This window comes from Silene latifolia, chromosome Y (assembly GCF_048544455.1).
Source record: "Silene latifolia isolate original U9 population chromosome Y, ASM4854445v1, whole genome shotgun sequence".
In the NCBI taxonomy this organism is placed as follows: domain Eukaryota; kingdom Viridiplantae; phylum Streptophyta; class Magnoliopsida; order Caryophyllales; family Caryophyllaceae; genus Silene; species Silene latifolia.
The window spans coordinates 354,545,644-354,572,191 of NC_133538.1; positions in this window are offsets into that span (position 1 = coordinate 354,545,644).

The window sequence follows — 26,548 nt, forward strand, 5'->3', positions numbered from 1 at the left end:
TATTTTCCACTCGTATTTGTGACCCGAGTGTGACGTTTTACATTGTGAGACTACTCGACATTCCTTATTTATTTGCCCTCGGACATTGGGTCACGGTTAGGTGCCATTGTTTCCGAGTTGGGCTATTTTTCCTTCCGCCTCTTCGGACCGGGGGTCACGGTTAGGTGACAAGGTTCCGCTTGAGGTTACTCGACTTTCGGGCACGGTTAGGTGTACCATATTTCGAGTCTTGGATACGATTTGGTATCATTTGTCGAATCGGGTGTCGTCCATCCCGAGAGTCCGGCCGAGTTTAGACTAGGACCGTATTATGATCGTCGTCCTACCAAGAGGTTGGAGTCTAGAGGGTTGTCTTGTTTGAGTCTATACTTTGTAATTTGTCTTACATTTGAGTCGAGTCAATTGGTGACCGTTTGACCTAATTATTCTTCTCTCATTTATGCATAACTACTCTTATTGCATTTTGTATACTAATCATGATTCTCTTGTTACCGTAAGTATTTATTCTTATGCTTGTTTGTTTAATTACATTCCTAATTACTTGTATTTTGACATATTGTGGCTGGGAGAACCCTGAGTTACTCCCCACTGACTGTGGCTTTCATATTTATTATGAATGACAGGTTGGTGATGAAGCTTAAGTGGGGAAGACCGTGTGAGCTAGCGAGTTCTTACCTTGGGCCTTATTTAGCTATTACTTTAATAGACTCACCTACTTTTAGATTCATGTTCATTCGTGGGATATCTTTTCCCCAATAAATAGACTTGTATTGTAAACTTAAACTTAACTATCTAAACTTATCTATCGTGTTGGTGTTACCTCGCGTTGGACTTCACTAGAAGCCTTAAAAGTTTTAAAAATCTCGTGTTTCCGCCACGATTTACTAGTTATATTTAGTTGCCTCAACGAGGGGTGTCACATAATCAGTTGAAGGAACATCTTCCTCCATCTGTTCCTCGGTTGTTGGTTCTTGAATCTCCGATAGCTCGAAGGTTCTATTACTTGACTTGTTCTCGAGAAATTATTTCTCTAAGAACGTCGGACTAGCCGCAACAAAAACTCGATGTTCGGTAGGCGAATAGAAGTAATGACCAAACATTCCTTTTGGATAACCAATAAAGTATGTCTTGACCGATCGCGGGCCGAGCTTATCCTCGTGTCTCCACTTGACATAAGCCTCGCAGCCCCAAACCCGAATAAAGGACAAGTTGGGGACCGTTCCCCTCCACATTTCTTATGGAGTCTTGTCGACAGCTTTAGTCGGACTTCGGTTGAGTATAAGAGCAGCTGACAAAAGAGCAAAACCCCATAATGAATCAGGTACTACCGTGTGACTCATCATGGATAGAACCATATCAAGTAAAGTTCGATTTCTCCGTTCGGACACACCATTTAATTGAGGTGTTCCAGGTGGATTTAACTGTAAAATGATTCCACAGTCTTTAAGGTGTTTATCAAACTCATTTGAAAGATATTCGCCACCCCGATCTGAACGGAGTGCTTTAACCTTTCTACCCAGTTGGTTCTCAACCTTATTCTGGTATTCCTTGAATTTCTCAAAGGACTCACTTTTATGCTTCATTAAGTAGACATATCCGTATCTACTCAAATTGTTCGTGAAAGTGATAAAATATCTATAGTCATCTCTAGCGGTAATTGACATAGGTCCACATACGTCAGTATATATGAGTCCTAATAGGTCACTAGCGTGCATTCCAACACCTTTGAAGGAAATTCGAGTCATTTTGCCGATAAGACATGATTCACACGTGCCATATGTAGAACAAACGAATGCGGGAATAGTGCCATTCTCGACGAGTTTCTTTACACGTTTTTCATTTATGTGTCCCATGTTAGAATATGTGTCCTCCGACAACAATGCGATCACAACTGTCGATCATGATGATCACATGTTTAAGTCTCATTTTAAGAATACATGTGGGATGTAAATATTTTACAGTCAACTGGTCCACACATATCGGTAATGATTGGCTGACTAGAGTTTGACATTACTGTCGTGCGACGGTGGTGATCAGTTGATCCCCTTAGGTCATACCTATAGGGAAATACTCTTAATTGATTATTTAATTAATCGCATGCCGATACAGGTTAATTAAATTGCTTAAAATTGACGGATGATTTTGTGAGTAAAGTTAACGTGTCTTATTGTAATTCGATTAAATTAGATACGGTCTAAGTAATCGAATTGTTTTATTACTTGGATAAAATTATTGTTTACGAAACAATTGATATTGAATTGAGATTGAATGAATGATTTATTATAAATACAAGATGTTGTGATTTATAATTGACAAACTATTTTGGTACAAGTAATTACGAATTACTAGTCGATTTTGTAAATGACGTATTTTATGAGTATGTTGATTTTTAATATGTTAAAAATACATTACATTGTGACATGTCATGTAACATGTTACATGTGACAAAATTGACAAATGACAAAATAAAATGGACCTCCCATTTTATAGACATGTACCGAAATATTGAAGGGAGTTAGTGGAAAAATTGTGTAAATTGTTTTAAGTGGAAAACACAATCATAAAAGCTAACTACTAGCCTTGCATGCCTATCATTTTCTTGGGTATAAATTCTTGCCCATGCATTGGGCACATATACTCCCTCCAACCGGTTTCACCTTGAAAAATAGAGAGTGTTTCCTCTACAATTATTCATTCACTCTTATCATAATTTTTCTAGTGTAAGAAAAATGCATGCTCTCTACAATTTGTGTAAATTCTAGAGAAATAAACTCCAAATAATTCCTCCTCTCCACCGAAATAGTAGAGAGACAAATTAATATTTTGTGTCATTTTTAAGTTAGACTTTTATTATTACTAGATCATAATAATATTTGTTATTGAGAGGTTTCCTTGGGTATTCACTTTTGGGAGAGATTCTATACTTGAATATTTGTTCATCCATTATTTGAAATGCTCAAGAACTAACAAGAAGGACATCTTGTTGGTGCCCTTTTAATCCGAAATTTATAGTAAGGAAAACGATTTCTTCACTTATCTTTTTTAGTTCGCATGCATAAGATTTGTATTTAATTTTATGACTAAATTATATCATCACATATATGAATATGTTAATTAATGAGATATAGATTTCTAACATCCCATTCGACAATGCCATAGATAGGTTTGATCTTTGTCACCAACCTTTAATTTCTTATTATTCACGTGTAATATATCTGTTGTTCGATCAAAGATGTAAATTCCATTCATGGAAACTGCTTTGCCATAAATCTTTTCATTGAAAGAGAAAAAACAGCTATTATCCTTTATTGAAAATGCAAAACCGTCTCTATCGAGTACGGAAACAGAAATAATGTTCTTAGATAAACTGGGTACATAGTAACAGTTATATAAAAATAACTCAAAAGCACTAGGGAGTTGGATTACGTATGTTCCCTTGGAGACTGCAGCAACTCTAGCTCCATTCCCGACTCGCAGGTCCACATCACCCTTTCCGAGAGGTGTGATGTTTCTTAGGCCCTGCAAATGATTACACAGATGAGAACCACAGCCAGTATCTAGTACCTAAGTTCCGAAACTTGCATGGTTAATCTCAATCATATGAATATAAGATGACATACCAACAGGAGTGACGCGGCCTGCTTTTATGTCCTCACGGTAAAGGGTACAGTTCCTCCTCCAATGTCCAGTCTTGTGACAATGGTGGCATTCAATGTCACCGCCCTTGCTCTTTGCCTTGCCTTGTGAGCCACTAGTCTCACCAGGCCCACTCTTACCGTTTCCTGGCTTCTTAAACTTTGGCTTACCTACAGTTAGGTCGCCTGGAGCTTTGCCCTTACCTTTATTCTTGTTAGAAATCATGAGAACATCTTGCTTCATGCTCCCACTCAATTTCATATCCTTCTCGGTCTGTACGAGAAATGAGTGTAGCTCATGAGGACTTTTCTTCATGTCATTCATGTAGTAGTTTGCCCTGAAAAGGGCAAAACCATCATGAAGTGAATGAAGCATACGGTCAATGACTATGCTCTCACTGATTTTACAATCAAGTGCCTCCAATTTCTCGACATTCTCAATCATGTTAAGTATGTGTGGGCTAACCGGTTGGCCCTTCTGGAGTTTCGCATCAAAGAAGCGACAGGTATGCTCATAAGTAATGATTCTCGGTGCTTTTGAGAACTCGTTAGTGAGCGTGGTGAAAATATTGTTTGCACCTTGGGCAATGAAGCATCTCTGCAAATTGGTTTCCATTGCAAAGATGAGTACGTTCTTTATCGCACCCGCTTCCATGACGAAGTCACTATAAGCAAGTGACTCGTTAACTCCTGCATTGGGGCCTGGGTTTACCGGTATTGGCTCAGTTAAGTACTTGAGCTTACCGTCAGCAATGGCAGCATTCCGCAATGATGCCATCCAGTCCGCAAAGTTGGACCCGTCATTTTTCAGACGTGTGAACTGATTCATGTGGTCCATGAAAGCTTTCAGCCAGGACTCGCGTCCAAGTGTGGCACTTGGCATTGGGATTTCGTTATTTCCAGCCATTTGTTGTAACAGTATTATCAAAATAAACGTATTCTACACTGCAAAAAGAAGAATAAAAATAATAAGCATATGCATCGTTATGATTTTAAGTCTTAATGCAAAACTGTTATAAGCGAAGACTCAAGCATTTATACAATTGACCTCCCTCAAGAATTATATAAATGATTCCAAGACTCAATTATCTGTAAATTGATTAGCCAACCTTTTGGCTAATTCTATTGTTAGAAATCTTGGTCGATAAATTTCTTTAAATTCTATCTTTAGTCCATCATAATCACGAGAAACTCTTTGGATCATAATGTTGAGGTAAACTAAGTCAACACAAACTACTTACCCAACGTTGAAGGGGTCATATGGAGAGTAAGGTCCTATATGCCTACCGACGAAGAAGGGATTCATAGTTGTTTGCCCTTATAAAGACTAGTCTCAATTTCCGTTTTAGAGGAAGATCCCATCATCTTTATTTTAATTCATTTTAAGTGAACTAATATCTAGCATGCGTGAATGAATAAACTAAGATGATGGCTTAAAATGTGTGACATCTGTATGTCTATGAAAACTAACATTCAATCTATATGAGTCAATTTTCATGCATTTTAGTAGGTGGTTTGGTTTTAGGCGGAATATGATGCACTAACTATCATGTGAATGAAAAGCAATAAGAACAGTAAAACATAAAACAAAATAAAGTCCTAGTGTGGCCTATCTACCAAAATGAACATAAATACAACTTTGGAATCCATCCTTGGACCCGAAAAGCTTGTCTTGATGTTCCATCATGGTCCATGTAGCGGGAGTGAGCTCCAATCTCCATCTTTAGTCTTCTCAAAATTACAATTTAAAAATTACATAATAAACCTCTTTACATTCTAATTTCAAAACCATAATATAAAAGAAAACCAAAACGGAGATACGAGATCTCAAATTACATTAAAAATTATGTTTCCATCATTACGAAAACATAATTTAACTAAGGCCACACTATGTATTACAAATTACAACCGATTGCAAAAATACGTAAATAAAACCATTCAACAAAAAAATACGCATCAACTAAAATTAAACATTGAAGACATAATTCCTTAATTATGTAGATTAATTTATCCAAACCACCTATTTAAATGATCAAATTAAGTGACAATTCCTTAATTACTCACATTAATTTCAATCTTAATTCACATTAATCTTGTAATATGAATTTAATCACACATTATTTTAAACCTCTTTAAAATAATTAGGTATCTATGATTTGTGAACCGCTTCACAATAATTTATCATACATTATAAATTTAATGTATAAACAATCTAGGCCAAAATAAATCAAAAACAAAAAATATATTTTGTTCTTCTCGGCAATTCCTTAAAACGGAAACAAAAACAATTTTTTTTTTTTTTTTTTTTTTTTAATAAATGCTGCTTACGGCAAAACAAGGAAAAAAAACAATTTTTTTTCCTTGTACTCTCGGCAAAATAGTAAAAAAACAAAAAAACTGTTTTTTTTTCTTGTGCTCTCGACAATATGACCTAAAAACAATTTTTTTTTTTCTTTTTAAAGCTCACGACTAACAGCCGTTTTTAACATGCTTTTCTCGGAAAAAAAGAAAATTTTATGTGGACAAAAAATTTAATGTTGCTAATATGACATTATTGACATAAACATCATCTATTAATTTAAACATGGATTCTAACTTCATAATTCAATTTAACCTCTTAAAATGAATATCCAAATTATGACAAAATCGATTATCCGTTTATATGAATTCATCACAATTGTTTTGAACAAGATTTAATTAAGTTCTATGCCAAAACTATATAGCAAAAACAATTTATCAACAATGAAACAATTTCCATTTACATTTTAATTTAATCCTCATTAAATCAAACATCTACAAATTCATCATGTAATCATTTTAACTTATTAAAACAATAAAATGAATGAATCAAAATGGAAATAAATCATCAAAAAAAAAACAAAACCAATCGGCAAAAATTAAAAAACCCTACGGCAAAAAAAATTGGCAGCCGAATGTTTTTTTTTTCTCGAAATTTTTGTTTAATTCATTTATGAAATTCATATAAAATAATTTCGTGGCCTTGGCTCTGATACCACTTGTGGGAATTATCGGTATACTTCCCTTTAATTATAAGGATTATAACGAAATTATTATAATGAATACGAGTCATAAAATAAATTACATAAACAAAATAGTAGAGGATAAATAATCAACTTTGGTCCTTGCAAATTCGGCCTAAGAACAATATCAAAATTGATATTCGCCTAATCGTTGCACCCAAGATGATATGAGAAATGCCCTTTTGATTTTGCTAGAATCGATCCCCAAAAATTTACTAATGAATTTTAGGGTTTTGTTGTGTTTTTTCTTGATGAGAGAAAAGCTAGGTCAAAAATGAATTAGGTTAGAAATGAATCCCCATTTCCCCTTACAATAACCGAAAAATAAGAGAAAGAAAAAGGGGACTATTTCTTTCCCTTTTCTCGGTTTGACCGAGTGGTACCAACAACAAATAAGGAGAAAAATCTCCTTATTTTAAGTTGTTATCAAAAATGTATAATAATGTGTATTATTATAAATTGTCATTTATTTTATTCCGTATTAATAAGTCTACACACAACAGCTTGCAGTCGATATATTAATGCCGGTCTGTAATAATATATAATGACAATATAATATGTACATTAACTATAAATATCGCATATTTATAATTTGCTTATTAAATATAACCGTTTATATTTAATTACGGATTAACATCTTATTTCGTTTAAGCTAGCATTATATACAATAATTAAATATAACTTATTATATTCAATTTACGAATAGACAGTTAATTCGTCTCAGCTAATATTATTTAATTGAATTAAATAATCGTCTCATCAACACGTTGACTAACTGTTTAGTCAACTACTTGAACTAAACTTTTAGTCAGGCATAATTGTGATTATATTTTCATACAATCACATCTCTCAAACACATCCTTTAGGTGTGACTTTTAGGGACCAGTTGATCACCGCCATCAGTATGATAATAACGTCAAACTTTCTAGCAAGCCAACCGTTATTAAGTAATCGTTAATCAGCTGATAAAATACGTAGTATACCCTTGTGAACCTATAAGAGATTTATAAATGTTATCACACTAATTTGTGGAGGACACAAGCTCCAACAAAAAGGACTATATAAAATGCACGTATCAAATCTCCCCAAACCAAACCTTTACTCGTCCTCGAGTAAACTAAATGCAAACTAATGGAACGGAAAAGATAACTCAGAGGTAGCTACAAATACCCACTTAAACCAATTTAATGCAAGCAAACTAACACTTATAGCAAACAGTCAAATGCAAACGAGTTGTAAGATGTTTATAATAAAGCTGAACCGTCGACCTTGCAAGACCTTTAATAATGGACTCTCACGGGTCACTCTTCTCACATGAAGCAAAGGGTGAACATATATATGTAAGAGAGAAAGAAATATAGTCGCTCACCTAAACTACGACCCACATAGACATGCATGCAGCTGATATGATAGACAATTCTAGCTACCATACACATATTCCAACCAAACAAGGTCCGTCACAGCCGAGGGCTTACAAAAATATGGTTAAGTGAGGCAATGGGTAAGAAAAGGGAAAACATTTATGGGAATGTGGAGGTATAGGCGGCCAATCTAGTACCTAAACAAAACCATATAACAACATCCGATTCTCACTCAACTATAGAATTAAGCACGAGTGCCCTTCAATTGGCACAAAACTCACCAAACCGAACTGAAAATACTCCTCAATAAATGTAAATAAAGCATAGGAGTGAAACCGTCAACAAACATTTTTCCATTTTTTCTTTCTTTTTTTTTTTCGGTTTCTTTCTTTCATCATTTTTCGTCTTTTGTTTTTTTTTTTCTTTTTCTTCTTTTTTTTTCACGTTTTTTTCCCTTTTTTTCTTCATAAATTACCAACTCCAAATCAGTGAATACAAGCCAAACTCGGCACAATAAAATATATACCGCAAAAACATACACTAAACTAGCTTGACAAGGCAGGCTAAATTTCGAAAGTAGCTAAGGGTCAACAGGCAAATTTGACTAATGTGGAGTTAAATGGGTAAAAATAAAAGAAAAGGGAAATTGTAAGCACCTCCCTGCATGTGACACCAACCACTAACCCGAATGTATGCAGGCAAAAAGCAATTGAATTTCATATTCGCGCAAATTGATGAACAGCTTCATAGTGGCGTCATAGGATGCGAATCAAAGCAATAAAACTCGATCGAGAGAGTAGATTACTCGATCGAGTGAAATGGGCTGTGGAAGTGTTCGATCGAGAAAGTAGGGCACTCGATCGAGAAGACACATTATTAAACACACAACAAAAACCGAAACGTTAGAAAAACAACTAAAAAGCGTAAATTCCGGGTTGCCTCCCGGATAACGCTAGTTTCAGACAAGTCCCAGCTCGACTTTCTTTTCTTCGAGCCTCTCTAATTTAGCCTGGTCAAAACAGCTCAAAGCGCGCAGCAACCAATCAAACAGCTGCACATGTACTACACAAAGCTGTAAGTAGCACCATAGTAGAATAGAAGCATAGGAAAATAAAATTTATAAACGTTTGAGTCTAACAAATTTCCTATGAGAACTCCTAAATTTGTCAACAAAATAGAGGAGCTCGGGAGCAATCATCAATAATTTAGGGCTCCGTTTCAGATTAACAAGTTTGTGACAACAGGTACGGTAAAAAACCATTAAATTAACTGACCGACTTGGAGGGGGTATAGCATAAAAAGAAAAAACACGAGTCATACGAGGTAGCGTACTAATAATATTAACAATAATAAAATTATCGCTAACTACCTCAGGTGGGTTGCTCTCAATGTCGGAATCATTGACAAAAGAATATAATACCTCATCCGTGCTAGGAGCAATTACCGACTCAGCTGTCTTCTCGTCACCCTCCTCAGTGGATTCCGTCCTGTAAATCGCAGCCTCAAGCGCATCCAGCTCGGCCTTGAAAAGGGGTGATTCACCGTAACCATTATCATCATCAAAATCGTCATTTAAAACAAACCCAAGTTATAAATCCTTGCTCTCTCTGGCCAAATTAGTCGATCGAGTAGAAATGTTACTCGATCGATAACTTTCCTCTTGATAATCACTTGATCGAGCATATGAAATAGCTCGATCGAGTACTTCCTCTAAGCAGTTGTTCGATCGAGTGGAATAAAGTGCTCGATCGAACGATTGTTCAGGTATTTCACTCGATCGATTAATATATGTCACTCGATCGAGTGATTCTTGCTGTACAGTGCTGAAATCCTCGTGTAAGGCATCATTATCTGATAGAACTTCGTAATCCGAGTCATCCCAGTCATGAGAAACAGCTAACTGAGCTATTTGAGACTCGAGCTTATCAAATCGCGCACAAGTGTGTCTATCACCTTCTTGCACTTGGAGTGCAAACGCCTTCATCAAATATTTCAGCTCCGCAATCTCTTCTTTCTGTTTATCAGGAGGATGAGCTTATTGTCGCGGTGGCCAGACAAACGGAGGCTGTTGATAGCCTCATTGATAAAGCGGATGTGGCTGCACAATTGCAGTAAAATGACTAGCTTGTCTTTACTGCTTGAACGCATAGACCTCGTCGCCCCAAATTTTGACACGGTCGTTTCCCGCTAAGCAAACAAATTGCATCATGCCCAAAGAAGACACCACATCTCTCACACAAAACCACCTGCCGCGCCATAGAATGGAACATAGGTGGAAGGTCAAAGGTACTCAAGCCTTCCCTTTGACGATCTTTGAAATAGAATTGTCTAGGTAGGACCTGTAGGACCTATCAAAACAGCACTAGAGAAAAAGATGAGAACGACCTCAAGGGAAAAATCTCTTGAGGCTAAAAACAGAGAAATTTATACAAGTAAATAAAGTAATTGCCTTCCCGACAACGGCGCCAAAATTTGATACCGTCGTCAGGTACCAAAAATAAAATACCTAGTTACACTAACAGAAGCTAACAGTAAGTAGGGTCGATCTCCACAGGGAGGCGGTCACTATCTACTTGTCAAATTCAGTCTGTCTGAGGTCATAGTGGGGGTATGAATTGTTTTGACTAAACTAATAAGATTAAGCAAGAGAAAAGGGAATAAGAGAAATTAAATAGAGAGAGAGAAAACTAGGATGTCGGGTCATCAATGAACATTAGTCAATCACAACTAAGGTCACAGATCAGTCGATGTCTCGGTCTAAGGGGCAACTAATATCTCATTCCGGTATCAATTCGCCCTAAAATACTATCAGCTTAGCTTCCGCCCTCGCAAAGCATTCTATTGTTCACTCCAGGTCTCACCCCTTCCAACTTTCCGGTCTAGGTCAAGGCTTACCAAAATTAAAAGGCTAATTGCATCGATTCAACTAGCTGGATAGAATTAAAGCAGTGATTAACAACATAGACAAAAACAACGACAAATCTGTAAACTAATTAACATTTAACATTCATTCATCGAATCCCCTAATCCTAGCAGAGAGAATTAGCTAGACATAATAAAGGGAAGAACAGAAACAAAGGAAAGACAAATAAACATAAACATAAATAAAGGAGAAAAGGGAAAGAAAGAAAGTTACAGTAAATCCGGGAAATGAGAGAAATGAATGTTTACAGAGAAAGAGTAAAGTAAAAGTATCAAGGAACGCAGTCCAAGAATTGAGAAGAGAGTTACAAATGACGCCCCTTCTTCCTATTTATAAGAAATAAGAATTTTATTTGACCTAATCACGAATTAAAGCTAAAAAGGCCTGAGCCCAATTGAAACCACTCGATCGAGCCCTTTAAAACTGCTCGATCGAGCAAAATTAAGCTCAAACCAATCGATCGAGTAAAATTACTACTCGATCGAGTAAACCCTAAATAGACACTATTCGATCGAACAAGGAAAACACTCGATCGAGTTCTTATTCCATCCAAAAGCACTCGATCGACCTATAAAGCACTCGATCCAGTGATATTTGACTTCAGCAGCTCACAATTTCATTAGTTTCAGCTTTGACTTGTCTTTTTAGCTCCCGAAACGGCTTCACGCATCCCGAGACAGCTACATTTCCACTCCAAATTCACTCTTCCTCCAAATGCATGCAAAATGGACGGTAAGAGGCTCGATTTCAATACTTTCTGGTCCATTCCTGCAAATAGAACAAAACAAACCAAAGTAGCATATTCGGGGCATTTCGTAGCATAAAACTACGATAATAGCATAGAAATACGTGCATAAAAAGGCCAAAAAGGACTATATAAAATGCACTTATCAAATCTCCCCAAACCAAACCTTTACTCGTCCTCGAGTAAACTAAATGCAAACTAATGGAACGGAAAAGATAACTCAGAGCTAGCTACAAATTCCCACTTAAACCAATTTAATGCAAGCAAACTAACACTTATAGCAAACAGTCAAATGCAAACGAGTTGTAAGATGTTTATAATAAAGCTGAACCGTCGACCTTGCAAGACCTTTAATAATGGACTCTCACGGGTCAGTCTTCTCTCATGAAGCAAAGGGTGAATATATATATGTAAGAGAGAAAGAAATATAGTCGCTCACCTAAACTACGATCCACATAGACATGCATGCAGCTGATATGATAGACAATTCTAGCTACCATGCACATATTCCAACCAAACAAGGTCCGTCACAGCCGAGGGCTTACAAAAATATGGTAAAGTGAGGCAATGGGTAAGAAAAGGCAAAACATTTATGGGAATGTGGAGGTATAGGCGGCCAAGCTAGTAGCTAAACAAAACCATATAAAAACATCCGATTCTCACTCAATTATAGAATTAAGCACAAGTGCCCTTTAATTGGCACAAAACTCACCAAACCGAACTGAAAATACTCCTCAATAAATGTAAATAAAGCATAGGAATGAAACCGTCAACAAACATTTTTCCATTTTTTTTTTCGGTTTCTTTCTTTCATCATTTTTCGTCTTTTGTTTTTTTTTCTTTTTCTTCTTTTTCTTTTTCACGTTTTTTTTTTCCTTTTTTTTCTTCATAAATTACCAACTCCAAATCAGTGAATACAAGCCAAACTCGGCACAATAAAATATATACCGTAAAAACATACACTAAACTAGCTTGACAAGGCAGACTAAATTTGGAAAGTAGCTAAGGGTCAACAGGCAAATTTGGCTAATGTGGAGTTAAATGGGTAAAAATAAAAGAAAAGGGAAATTGTAAGCACCTCCCTGCATGTGACACCAACCACTAACCCGAATGTATGCAGGCAAAAAGCAATTGAATTTCATATTCGTGCCAATTGATGAACATGCTATGCAAGGAGTAACTACTCACAATCCTACATGAAACTGGTCATGAATGACACCAGTTTATAAGGCTCTAAATCTTAGACATTATAAGTAGCTTGCCAAAATTTTCAAGTCAAGTCTATTCGTTCAGCTAAAATTTAACATTAACTTGTAGATATGCAAAAAGACAAAGTTAAAAGATAATAGTTCAAGGCAAGGCTTAAGCAAAAAGACAATTGCAATGCAATTTCATCATTGAAATCTACCTTTCCGACTCAACCTATATGCAAAAATAAACATGAAATTTTTTGAATTTTTGAATTTTTATGAAATAGCTCACAAGAACACGCAAAGAAGGGACCTCCCCAAACCAGCCAGCAAAATGGGAGGTCACAAACAGCTTCATAGTGGCGTCATAGGAAGCGAATCAAAGCAAGAAAACTCGATCGAGAGAGTAGATTACTCGATCGAGTGAAATAGGCTGTGGAAGTGTTCGATCGAGAAAGTAGGGCACTCGATCGAGAAGACACATTATTAAACACACAACAAAAACCGAAACGTTAGAAAAACAACTAAAAAGCGTAAATTCCGGGTTGCCTCCCGGATAGCGCTAGTTTCAGACAGGTCCCAGCTCGACCTTCTTTTCTTCGAGCCTCTCTAATTTAGCCTGGTCAAAACAGCTCAAAGCGCGCAGCAACCTGTCAAACAGCTGCACATGTGCTACACAAAGCTGTAAGTAGCACCATAGTAGAATAGAAGCATAGGAAAATAAAATGTATAAACGTTTGAGTCTAACAAATTTCCTATGGGAACTCCTAAATTTGTCAACAAAATAAAGGAGCTCGGGAGCAATCATCAATAATTTAGGGCTCCGTTTCAGATTAACATGTTTGTGACAACAGGTATGGTGAAAAACCATTAAATTAACTGACCGAGTGGGAGGGGGTATAGCATAAAAAGAAAAAACACGAGTCATACGAGGTAGCGTACTATTAATATTAACAATAATAAAATTATCGCTAACTACCTCAGGTGGGTTGCTCTCAATGTCGGAATCATTGACAAAAGAATATAATACCTCATCCGTGCTAGGAGCAATTACCGACTCAGCTTTCTTCTCGTCACCCTCCTCAGTGGATTTCGTCCCGTAAATCGCAGCTTCAAGCGCATCCAACTCGGCCTTGTAAAGGGGTGATTCACCGTAACCATTATCATCATCAAAATCGTCATTTAAAACGAACGTAAGTGATAAATACTTGCTCTCTCTGGCCAAATCAGTCGATCGAGTAGAAATGTTACTCGATCAAGAACTTTCCTCTTGATAATCACTCGATCGAGCATATGAAACAGCTCGATCGAGTACTTCCTCTAAGCAGTTGTTCGATCGAGTAGAATAAAGTGCTCGATCGAACGATTCTTCAGGTATTTCACTCGATCGACTAATATATGTCACTCGATTGAGTGATTCTTGCTGTACAGTGCTAAAATCCTCGTGTAAGGCATCATTATCTGATAGAAATTCGTAATCCGAGTCATCCCAGTCATGAGAAACAGCTAACTGAGCTATTTGAGACTCGAGCTTAATAAATCGCGTACAAGTGTGTCTATCACCTTCTTGCACTTGGAGTGAAAACGCCTTCATCAAAGATTTCAGCTCCGCAATCTTTTTGTTCCGGGTGTGATTACGGAGCAGGATTTGTTACCACGTAAGCTTGTAGAATGATGACTTTGCTTGACTCTTCCTTTCGGCCTCTCCTAAAACAATGAACAAACTGAGGGCTCGGCTTGGTACCGAGCGAACTCACTCCGACGCTCAAGTCAGTAAACTTAAAGGGATTAAGTTGTGTGTTCCTTGGCAAAGTATATTGTAGAGAGATAAGGGAGTTTATACCAGATTAGTGTGTTTAACTGATTATTTTCGGATCCTTTCCTCAATGAGGGTTGAGGAGTATTTATAGACTTTCACCTTTTGTCACGTAGTGGCCAAGTGGCCAAGTGGCGGAGCGGTGGAAAGACATTCTACCCTCGGCCGAGAGACCCATGACAGGCCGGCGGGCCCGGTTGACTCCATGCCGAGGGGTCTTGGATGTGAGTACGCGGATGTGTATCCCGGCTGGCTAGTTGCCTGGCCGAGACCCAAGTGACAGGCCGACTGGCTGCATCGGTTAGGCTGTCCAAGGTGTTGACTTGCTGTGGATATCTTTGACCTTGCTCAATATGTTGACTCGGTCAGCGGGTGCAGAATATGCCCCATCAATTTGCCTCAAGCGTAGTATATGCCGTGGTATGGACCTTCTATGAGTGTTGAGCGTATTCTGCGCAAGTAGTCCATTTCTGCCCCGGCTTCTTCTTCCTCGGCTTGGTTCTGCTTAGGCCGTACCATATCCCTCCTCCACATGGATGTGTAAAGGGCATCAAATGTGGAAAAGAAAATGGCGCTGGCCGAGACCGAGGTTGTGAGTGCCGTGTACTTTTGATTGCCCCCAGCCGGTGCTGCCAAGCTCGGTTAAATAGCGGGCCGTTTGGCAAGTAGATACCAAGGATCGTGTTGAAGAAGTTTTGAAACTGTTTGTCGATTGACATTCCATGGCTGCATGCTTGACACGTGGCTCGGCGTTGATTGGTTGACGCCTCATGGGCTTTGCTCTGATTGGTCGGATTGAGTGGGCTTTGCTCTATAAATAGGGCAGTTACCCCCTCATTTTGGCCATCCAAATTTCATTTTCTCAAAAAATTTCCTCTCGTTTAGTTTTTCTTTCGCAGGGTTCCTTTCTCTTTCTAATTTCTCGAAGCGTTACTCGGTGTAACATTTCCTTCCAAGGTAATCAAACAAATTCTTCAATCTTTTTTCTTGTTAAATATTCGTTGTCATGTCTTCTGCGATGCGGACCTAGTAATCTGCGCCGGGGGCTCCCCGTCGCGTCTTAATGAAGAGGAGGCACGGCCGCCATCCCGATAAGGTCGGGGGCCCTAGGTCTCCTTCTCCGAGGTTGACGATCGTATTTGGAGGATTTCTCGGATGATGATGGTGATGATCGACGATGATGATGATGATGTGGAAAGGACTCATTCCGATGAGGAGAGGCCGCATCTCTTGGATCACGGCGACGCCTGCAAGATCAGTCCTGATCGTGCTTGGACAAACAAGTTCGCCAGTTGCTCCGGTTCTGATCTTTTCGAGGATCATTACTTCTTCGGCAGGGAATATAAAATGGTTATCCCTAAGGAGGGTCAAGCGGTCTGTTGCCCTCCCAAGGGTTGATCGGCGTGTACATCAGACACCTGGAGTATGGGCTCCGGTTTCCTCTGAATGGATACGTTGCGGCCATCATTAAAGCCATGAATGTCGCCGTGGCTCAACTGCATCCGTTGGCCATTAGGACTATAGTTGGCTTTGTGTGGCTCTGTCTCTTTAAAAAGGAGGCCCCAACGGTTAACTTGTTCCGCTCAGACTTCATCATCTTGGCCGTCAACCCGGTGGCACGGGGTGGTACAGCGTGCGACAGAGCCGGGTTATATCACCGTCTCTAAGCTTACTTCCTGCAAGGACTGGAAGGCGCGGTGGGTGTACGTCGAGGTTCGGAGGATTATCCTTTGCCCGGTCCTTCCAAAGACCGTGTCAATTTGCGGTGTGAGAGTCGGGGGAGCGTGAGAAATATGTCTCCCGGAATAAGCTTAAGATGGACGCCTTTAGGGTCCATCTTAATGAGGACGAAAGGCGGGCAATGAAGCTGTTTGGTGAGAAGGATGGGACGCCGAAGGGATGGATGCCCTCGACGCGGATCATTCTTCGGGATGAGCCGCTCGCCACGTCGGCCTCATACCGGCCCTCGAACAGGGTGAGTGAGGTCGGTGTGAGGCCCATCTCTGCTTTTAATGTTTCTGTTTTTGAACTTTGATTTATTTCTTTTACTTAACTCTTGCTTCGTTTCCTTTGCAGACCGCTTTGGCCCGGAACTGTCTGTTGACGTCCTCGAGAGGTTGGGACTTGACAAGGACGGGAAAGTTGTTGACTTGCATCCTAAGGCCGCGACTCGTGATCGCAGACCGGCCCCAAACGACCTTATGGATCTGCAGTTGAAGGTTTTGGATGCGGGGGCGGCTCAGAGGAAGATCGCCGGTAACGTGCCGCGCCGAAGGCCAAAAGCAACGTCTTCGGCGGCGACGGCGTCAACTTCAGTTCAACCTTCAATCCCTGCAGTCCAAAAGGAGAAGGTGGTGGTCATTGTCGACGTCGAAGATGAGGTCACCGTGGCTGAGGAATCTCCTCTCTTACGTAAGAGAAAAGAGACGTCTGCTTCTGCCATTCTTGCCCATTGCTCATCGCTACCGAGGCCGGCAAAGAAATGGGTCCTCGCCAAGAAGGCCAAGCCAGTGGTACGGATCTAATCGTGGCTCGGGATTTAGCGGTTCATTAGGCGTTCGATGACAGCTCTCGGTATGTCGATAAATGTTGACATGGATGCTTTGTCCGAATTTTTTGTAGATCAACCGCCGTCGTCTACCGGTCCCTACGAATGTCTATTAGAGAAGCGGCCTATGCGGACGGGTGATAAGAATCTTTGCCGTCGTCTCCTCCTCCCGAAGCCTTCCCCGCCCAGATTAGGAAGATCTTTGGCGAAGTGGGTCGACGTGGCGGTGCTCACATTATGGAGCAAGAAAAGGTCATGGTCAAGCGCCCCCGCGCTTGAATGGCTTACGCTTGAGCTTAATGCTTCTAAGAAAGAGGCCGAGAAGGCGAAGAAGGACTTCCAGGCCGCCGAAAATGATTTACAAGCTCAGGGAGGATGCTGAGAAGGCGGTCCTAGCCGAGAGGGCAAAGGTTGAGGCTGCGGAGGCTGACGCCGCTAAGCTGCGGGAGGAGTTGGCCAAGCTTCAGCCTGCTTTCGACTTCACTTTGTTAAGAAGAGGGAAGAATGGAAGTCTCGTATGGCTCGGTCGAAGGCGCATCGGAACACGAGGGCCATCCTCGACTGAGGGAGAAGGACATTGAGACGCTCAAACCGACGTCATCCCTAACATGTGCGCCAATACCGGGACCAGGCCGAAGAAGCTGCCAGGGAAGTAATCAGAGAGCTCTTTCTCGACGGCTCTTTCCCGTGGCAAAAATTTGAATTGCTTGATGATAAGGTGGCCGCTGCGGAGGCAAAGGCGCACAGAGGCGAGAGGCGAAGAGGGCCACCGAGGAGGCTGCGGAGAAGGCGGCCGTCTTGCCGAAAAGGTGAAGGCGGCCATGGAGGAAGCGAGAGGGCAAAGGCGGTGAAGCCGAGCCGCCAAGTCGGCTTCGGGTCGCCCATCAAGACGATCTTTCTTTGACGTCGCCGCGGTGGCGAGCAAAGAACAGCATAGGGAGACGGGCGGTCGTCACCGATTCACCGGCATCTCGGATAGCTTTAGCTGTTCGGGGCCAACTATTGAGCCTTTCCTCCTGCCATCTTTTGGCACTTCATGTCTTTATGTCTGTACCCTTTTGCTGTACCATTCTCCTTTTTTTGAACTTTGGTAGGTAGTGTTTAGGCTATCCCTATGGGGACGGCCGTCGACTTCTTTTTTTTGTATTACCTGTGAACATTTTTAATAAGAGTTGGTTTATTTTGCCTCCGGCTTGGCCGAGGTCTTTATCTCATTTTCATCTGAGTTCTCTTCTTACGTTATTAATTGAGCGCTTCTTTTCTGTTTCCACCATCGGCCTAGGCGGGGCAGTTAGAATGCGTAACTCAACTGTACTTAACGTTTTTTAAACATGTTGGCGTGTCGGTCCCTTCCTTCACCGCCCGAGGCGGTCAGATTTGCGCTTCCCAACCGCCGTTGTGAACATGTTAGCGTATCGGTCGTTGTGTCCCCGTCACTCTCGGTCTGGCCGAGGCAATCGGGGTTCTGGCGACTGGCAAAGCGTTCGTATTTGTAGACGTGTTGATCGCTTCCTCTTTCACTCTCGGCCTGGCCGAGGCGTCCGATTTGCGTTTCTCAACCGTACTTATACGTTCCTAAGCATGTTGGATCAACTGCTGTGGGGCAAGTCGCATTTACCCCGTCGCTCCCGGCTTTGGCCGAGGTGATCGTGTTTACGTTTTGACTGCTGTTGTAAATATCTTGGTATGACTATGGGAGGGACACTTCATTTTGATAGGAAACTTGGAACATTCTTCATTAGATATAATCAAGCGTTGGGGTGCCCACAAAGGTCTCGGACACCTCCGCCGCTATACGAAGTACTTTCTAAGATTGTCGGTGTTCCAGTGGCTCATTAGAGGCACTCCCTCCATGTCTGTCAGCCGGTATGTACCCGGCCTCATTTCCTCAACCACTTTGTAGGGTCCTTCCCAGTTGGCCGTCATTTTGCCATGGATGTTTCCTTTGTTGGTGGCGTCCGACTTTCTTAGGACTAGATCTCCTACTCTTAGGTCCCTTTTGTGGACCCTACGGTTGTATGCTCTCCTCATTCGGTTTTGATACACTGCCAGGTTAAGCCGTGCCGTGTCTCGGCTTTCTTCGACCAGGTCTAGGGAGGCTTTCAGGCCATCCTCATTTTCGACTGGGTTAAAGGTTGCCGTTCTGAATGTCGGCACTGCTGCTTCAATTGGCGGGGACGGCTTGGACCCATAGACTAAGTGGAATGGACTTTACCCGTTGCTTCTTTCTCCGTGGTTTTAAGGGACCACGGGACCAGGGTAGTTCATCACCCACCTTCCCTTTATATCTTCAACCTTCTTCTTGACCCGTTTAGGATCGTTTTATTATTTGCCTCACTTTGCCCGTTGCTACGAGGGTGGCGGACGGAGGAGTATGCAAACTTGATACCGAGCTCTTCTAGCCAGTTCATCACCATGTCACTCCAAAACTCTCGGCCGTGGTCAAATACCATGACTTGGGGTAACCCAAAATGAGTTATGATGTTCTCCCAGATTACCTTTCTCACGGCCGCCGTGGTCTTGGCAGGTACCGCGACAGCTTCGACCCATTTGGTGAAGTAATCAACGACGACGATTAGGTACTTCCTTCCTCCGGAGGCCGTCGGAAATGGCCCTAATAAATCCATCCCCCATTGTGCAAATGGTATTGGGCTAAGTACTGGTTGTAAGTCTCGGGAAGGTGCGTGTATCACCAGAGCATGCATCTGACAATTTTTACACTTCTTGGTCTTAGCTCTGGAATCCTCAAGCATGGTAGGCCAGAAGTAGCCGGCTCGGAGAGCTTTGTGGGCTAGTGTTCTTGCCCCCATGTGATGTCTGAGATGCCTTCGTGAATCTCTGTCAAGATGAGCTCTGCGTCGGGCCGACACATTTAAGAAGTGGCCTTATTACGGACCTTCTATACAATTCTCCTTCAAACACCAAGTACCTTGCGGCGATCCTTCTTATCTTCGGGAGAGGCTGCGGTCCTCCGTAACTCATTTGTAAGTTTGAATTTCATTATCGGAGTCATCCACGTCGTCTCGGCTTCTATGTCGCCCACCATGCCGACGGTCTCGGTGATGCTTTTAGCATTCCGATATCCACCGGCACGGTCGGTGACATTCTTGATGCTTGAAGCGAACGTTTTGAGAGAGCGTCGGCTCGGTTGTTCTCGGACACTGGGACGCATTGGATTTGGAAAGATTTCAATTTAGCGGTGTCAGCTTTTACCCTTTCTAGGTATCGACCATCCGTCGTCTCGAGCCTCATACTCTCCTCGATTTGGTTAGTCACCAATAGTGAGTCATGTCTTCAACACAATGTGTTCCGCTCCGCGACTCTAGCTAGCTCGACTCCGATTATCACCGCCTCGTATTCGGATTCGTTGTTTGAGGCCGAGAAGGTAAACTTCAAGGCACACTCAAACTCGTCCCCATTTGGGCTGATGATAAGGATGCCGGCTCCTGAGCTATTCGCCGTGGAGGACCCGTCGGTGTATACTTCCCATACCCCGGGGTTTGGTTCTTCTTGATATGTGCACTCGGCCGGGGAAATGCAAGTGTGCCCCTTTATCGAGGGCCTCGGCTTGTATTGAATGGCGAAGCCGGATAGCTCTACTGCCCATTTGATGAGCCTGCCTGATTGTTCAAAATTTTCCAATGCTTTCTCCAATGGTTCGTCGGTTAAGACCGTTACGGGATGTGCGTCGAAGTAAGGTTTCAGTTTCCTTGCGGCAACGACGACAGCAAAGGCTGCTTTTTCAATTAGTGGGTAATTTCTTTCGGCGGGCAACAGTGTATGGCTGACAAAGTAGATTGGGTGTTCTTTGTTTGTCTTCTTCTCGATGATAACGCTTGACCGAGTGGCCGAGGTAATGCTATGTATAGATATGGCGTCTCCCCAAAGATCGGCTGGACAGGGTCGGGAGAGTTATAAGATGAGCTTTCAGTTGCCTGAAAGCTGTGCTCTGTTCCTCCCTCCAGCTGAAGACTTTATTCCCCTTCAACACTTTGAAGAATGGGGTGCTCTTGTCGGCTGACCGAGAGATAAAACGGGCGAGAGCCGCCATCCTCCCGGTCAGCATCATAACCTCTTTTCGATTTCTCGGTTCCGGTAGGTCCAGTATTGCTTGGACTTTCTCTGGATTGGCATCAATTCCCCTGGCGCTGACAAGTACGCCGAGGAACTTACCTGCCCGGACACCGAAGTTGCATTTCATTGGGTTAAGTTTCATCTTGTATTTCCTTAGTGAACAAAATGTTTCGCTCAAGTCGGCCAAGTGCTCATTTTGTCGGACTTGCTTTTTACAATAGCATCGTCGACGTAAGCCTCGATGTTTCGCCCTTTTTGATCTTGAAACACTTTGTCCACCAGCCTAGTGTAAGTTGCGCCAGCGTTTTTCAAACCGAACGGCATCATTTTATACATGTATGTGCCGTGTATGGTGATGAATGCGCACTTAGGCATGTCTTCTTGCCATGAATACGATGGTACCCTGAGAAGGTGTCGAGCAGGCTCAGCATAGTGTAGTCTGCCGTTGCGTCTATTAAACTATCTATTCGAGGCAAGGGATAGCAATCTTTAGGGCATGCTTTATTAAGATTTGTAAAATAACCACACATCATCCACCCCCCTGATGACTTCTTTACCATTACAACGTTTGCTAGCCACTCAGGGTAAGTACAAGGCATGATAAAGCCCGCCTCTAATAGTTTGTCTACCTCGGCCTTGATGGCCTCATCTTTCTCGGCCGAGGAGTTCCTCATCTTACGCTGACGGGCGAGCGTTGGAGAGCACGTTCGGCTTGTGAACGATCACCTCTCGGCTCACGCCTGGCATCTCGGCGGCGGAGTACGCGAAGACGTCTTTGTTCTTTCTCGGCGGGTCTAAGAGGTCGGCTCGAACTTTGGCTCCAGGGCCGACACCGAAAGCGATTCTGGTGCGCCCGGGTCAATTTCTACTTGTTCGGTCTCGGCCCCCTCGACCATGCTGACGTTGTTGGTGCTCATCGGATCACCCTCCTGTCGTAACGATGGGCTCTTCCTCTTTTCTGATTTCTTTGCCACTTTGAGGGATTGCATGTTACACCCTCTGGCAGATATTTGGACATTGACAACTTCGTCTCTCTCGTCCTTTGAGACGAGCTTTTGTGCCTCCCCCCGGTCCGAGACATACATCAATGTCAGGGCCCGGATGGATATTACAGCGTCGGCCTCGCTCAAAGTAACCCGACCTATCAGAACATTGTAGGCGAACGAACCATCGATGACCACGAACTCAGATAAAACATTCTTGGCCGCATCGTCCTGGACGACCATCACCGGCAACCTGATTGACTCCAGGGGTACCAGGCCGACCCCCGAGAAGCTGTATAGTGGGTTGGTGCGGGGGCTCGGTCCTCAATCTTGAGGACCGAGATTGAGGAAGCATTCCCGAACATGATGTTCGTGTAGGCGCTGTATCAATTAGGCACCTCTTAACCAAGTGGTTGGATATGTCCACGTGGACCACCGGCGGGTCGGCATTTGTGCTTGGGGGCTACGACTCCTTCGTAGTCTTTCCTTCCGATGGTTATATCGGGGACGGTGGAAGCGAGGGGGATCCTTTGTGGTGGGCACAAAGTTGATGGCTTGGTAAAGCTCATTTAGGTGCCGTTTGTGCCCATTAGCCGATCCTCCGTTCTCGTTTGCTCCGGTAACCACCTGGATCACTCCCATCCTCGGAATGCGATTTCTGTTCGCCCCGTCGGAGCTCGTTTCGGGGCCCCGCCTACGTACTTGCGAGGGCCCCCTTCCGGATCGCTCCTCGATGGCGTTCTTGAATGCCGACGATCGTCGGTCTTATGGCCGGGTGGCCGTGGTAATCGCAAAATTGGTTTGCGTCGCCATCCGCCCTCGTCTTTGGGGGTCTTGCCCACTTCTGCCCTTCATTCTTGCTCAGGTCATAGACCTCGGCCGGTGATTTGACCAAGGGGTGAGACCGTGATACCTCTTCTGGGTGTATGGTCCCGAACTCCCCCCGGTGCCCGCCGAGCTCTGTTTCCTGTTAGATCTTTCATGCCGTGACCGATCACTGTCACGGCGACCTTCGTCAGTATTCTCCCTGCGGCTCCTCCTTTCTTGGTGCCAGCTTCACTGTGGCCTACCCAGGTGTTGTGGTAATCCTCCACCTTTACGGCTTGGTCCGCCATCCTTCTGGCGGAGTCTAGGTTGAGGACCTCGCACTTGATCAGCTCATTTTTGAGGTCGCCTTTCGGGAGGCCTTTCATCAGTGCGAAGGCCGCCAGTTCGGTGTTCAGCTCACGGATCTGCTGAGCTTTTGCGTCGAACCTCTTCACATAGCTTCTTAGAGACTCGTCCTCCCCCTGTCGGATAGTGAGGAGATCCGATGTCTCAACGGCCCTTCTCCTGTTGCAGGCATACTGGGCTATGAAGTTATCCCTTAGGTCGGCGTAGCAGTATACCGAACCATTAGGCAGCCCCTTGTACCAACTCTGGGCCATCCCATGCAGGGTTGTTGGGAAGACTCGGTACCATACCTCGTCAGGCTGCTTCCATACCGACATGTAAGGCTCGAAAGCCTCGGCGTGGTCGGTTGGGTCACTATCCCCTTTGTATGATAGGGACGGCAGCTTCAGTTTGGTCGGCACGGAGACTCCGAGGACGTAGGCACCGAGGGGCTGTCGACCACGTCCGAATGACACGTGGCGATCGGCTCCTCGCATTCCTAGTCTGGCTTCTCTCCCCGTGGCGGGAAGGGCTTCTTGTTGTCCCACTTTGGAGAGTCGAGCTTCTTTCTTCACTTCTCAGGGGTGGCCTCGTTGGCGCGCGGCGGTTGTCCTCTCGCGAGGTGGGGAAAGACTTTGTCCGCACGCGACACCACGGGCGCCGCCGGCGTCTTCGCATGTCCAGCTCCTTGTATTGCTCCGGTCAAGTTGATCGGAGTCACTTTATAGGCCCTGGTCACCTGCGGGTGTGCTGCCATCACCGTCGTTGCGGCGGGGGTGATCGGCGTAATACCCATCGGGTCCGGGAATAGCCCGATTTGGCTGCATCGACCACATGTCCCATGACGGTGACTTGGCCGTGAGGCAGCGGTGTTTCGGTAGTATGGGCATCTGTACGCCGGTTGGATGACTTCATTTGGTGGGGGGGCGCCCGATTTTGAATTAGGGGCTGCGTCATCTTGGTAGAATTCAGTTTCTACACTCACAAATTCTGGCTGTTTTGACATTCTCTTAGCTTGTTGGGTGGGTTTTTGTTTTGTAAGGGATTTGACTAGCTTTTAGTATGCCTCCCCACAGACGGCGCCAATTGTTCCGGGTGTGATTACGTAGCAGGATTTGTTACCACGTAAGCTTGTAGAATGATGACTTTGCTTGACTCTTCCTTTCGGCCTCTCCTGAAACAATGAACAAACTGAGGGCTCGGCTTGGTACCGAGCGAACTCACTCCGACGCTCAAGTCAGTAACCTTAAAGGGATTAAGTTGTGTGTTCCTTGGCAAAGTATATTGTAGAGAGATAAGGGAGTTTATACCATATTAGTGTGTTTAACTGATTATTTTCGGATCCTTTTCTCAATGAGGGTTGAGGAGTATTTATAGACTTTCACCTTTTGTCACGTAGTGGCCAAGTGGCCAAGTGGCAGAGCAGGTGGAAAGACTGTTCTACCCTCAGCCGAGAGACCCATGACAGGCCGGCGGGCCCGGTTGACTCCATGCCGAGGGGTCTTGGATGTGAGTACGCGGATGTGTATCCCGGCTGGCTAGTTGCCTGGCCGAGACCCAGTGACAGCCGAGTTTGCGTCGGTTAAGTTTGTCCAAGGTGTTGACTTGCTGTGGATATCTTTGACCTTGCTCAATATGTTGACTCGGTCAGCGGGTGCAGAATATGCCCCATCACTTTTCTTTCTGTTTATCAGGAGGAGTAGCTTGTTGTCACGGTGGCCAGACAAACGAAGGTTGTTGATAGCCTCGTTGATAAAGCGGATGTGGCGGCACAATTGCAGTGGAATGACTAGCTTGTCTTTGCTGCTTGAACGCATAGACCTCATCGCGACAAATTTTGACACGGTCGTTTCCCGCTAAGCAAATAGCTGCATCATGCCCAGCAGCACCACATCTCTCACATAAAACCACCTTCCGCGCCATAGAATGGAACATAGGTGGAAGGTCAAAGGTACTCAAGCCTTCCCTTTGACGATCTTTGACCTAGAATTGTCTAGGTAGGACCTATCAAAACAGCTCTAGAGAAAAAGATGAGAACGGCCTCAAGGGAATAATCTCTTGAGGCTAAAAACAGACAAAATTAAACAAGTAAATAAAGTAATTGCCTCCCTGACAACGGCGCCAAAAGTTAATACCGTCGTCAGGTACGAAAAATAAAATACCTAATTACACTAACAGAAGCTAGCAGTAAGTAGGGTCGATCTCCACAGGGAGGCGGTCACTATCTACTTGTCAAATTCAGTCTGTCTGAGGTCATAGTGGGGGTATTAATTGTTTTGACTAAACTATTAAGATTAAGCAAGAGAATAGGGAATAAGAGAAATTAAATAGAGAGAGAGAAAACTAGGATGTCGAGTCATCAATGAAAATTAGTCAATCACAACTAAGGTCACAGATCAGTCGTTGTGTCGGTCTAAGGGGCAACGAATATATCCTTCCAGTCTCAATTCGTCCTAAAATACTATCAGCTTAGCTTCCCCCCTCGCTAAAGCATTCTATTGTTCACTGCAGGTCTCACCCCTTCTAACATTCCTGTCTAGCTAAAGGCTTACCAAAATTAAAAGGCTAATTGCATCGATTCAACTAGCAGGATACAATTAAAGCAGTGATTAACAACATAGACAAAAACAACGACAAATCTGTAATCTAATTAACATTCATTCATCGAATCCCATAATCCTAGCAGAGAGAATTAGCTAGACATAATAAAGGGAAGAACAGAAACAAAAGAAAGACTAATAAACATAAACATAAATAAAGGATAAAAGGGAAAGAAAGAAAGTTACAGTAAATCCGGGAAATGAGAGAAAGGAATGTTTACACAGAAAGAGTAAAGTAAAAGTATCAAGGAACGCAGTCCAAGAAGTGAGAAGAGAGTTACAAATGACGTCCCTTCTTCCTATTTATAAGAAATAGGAATTTTATTTGACCTAATGACGAATTAAAGCTAAAAAGGCCTGAGCCCAAAAGAAACCACTCGATTGAGCCCTTTAAAACTGCTCGATCGAGCAAAATTAAGCTCAAACCAATCGATCGAGTAAAATTACTACTCGATCGAGTATACCCTAAATAGACACTAT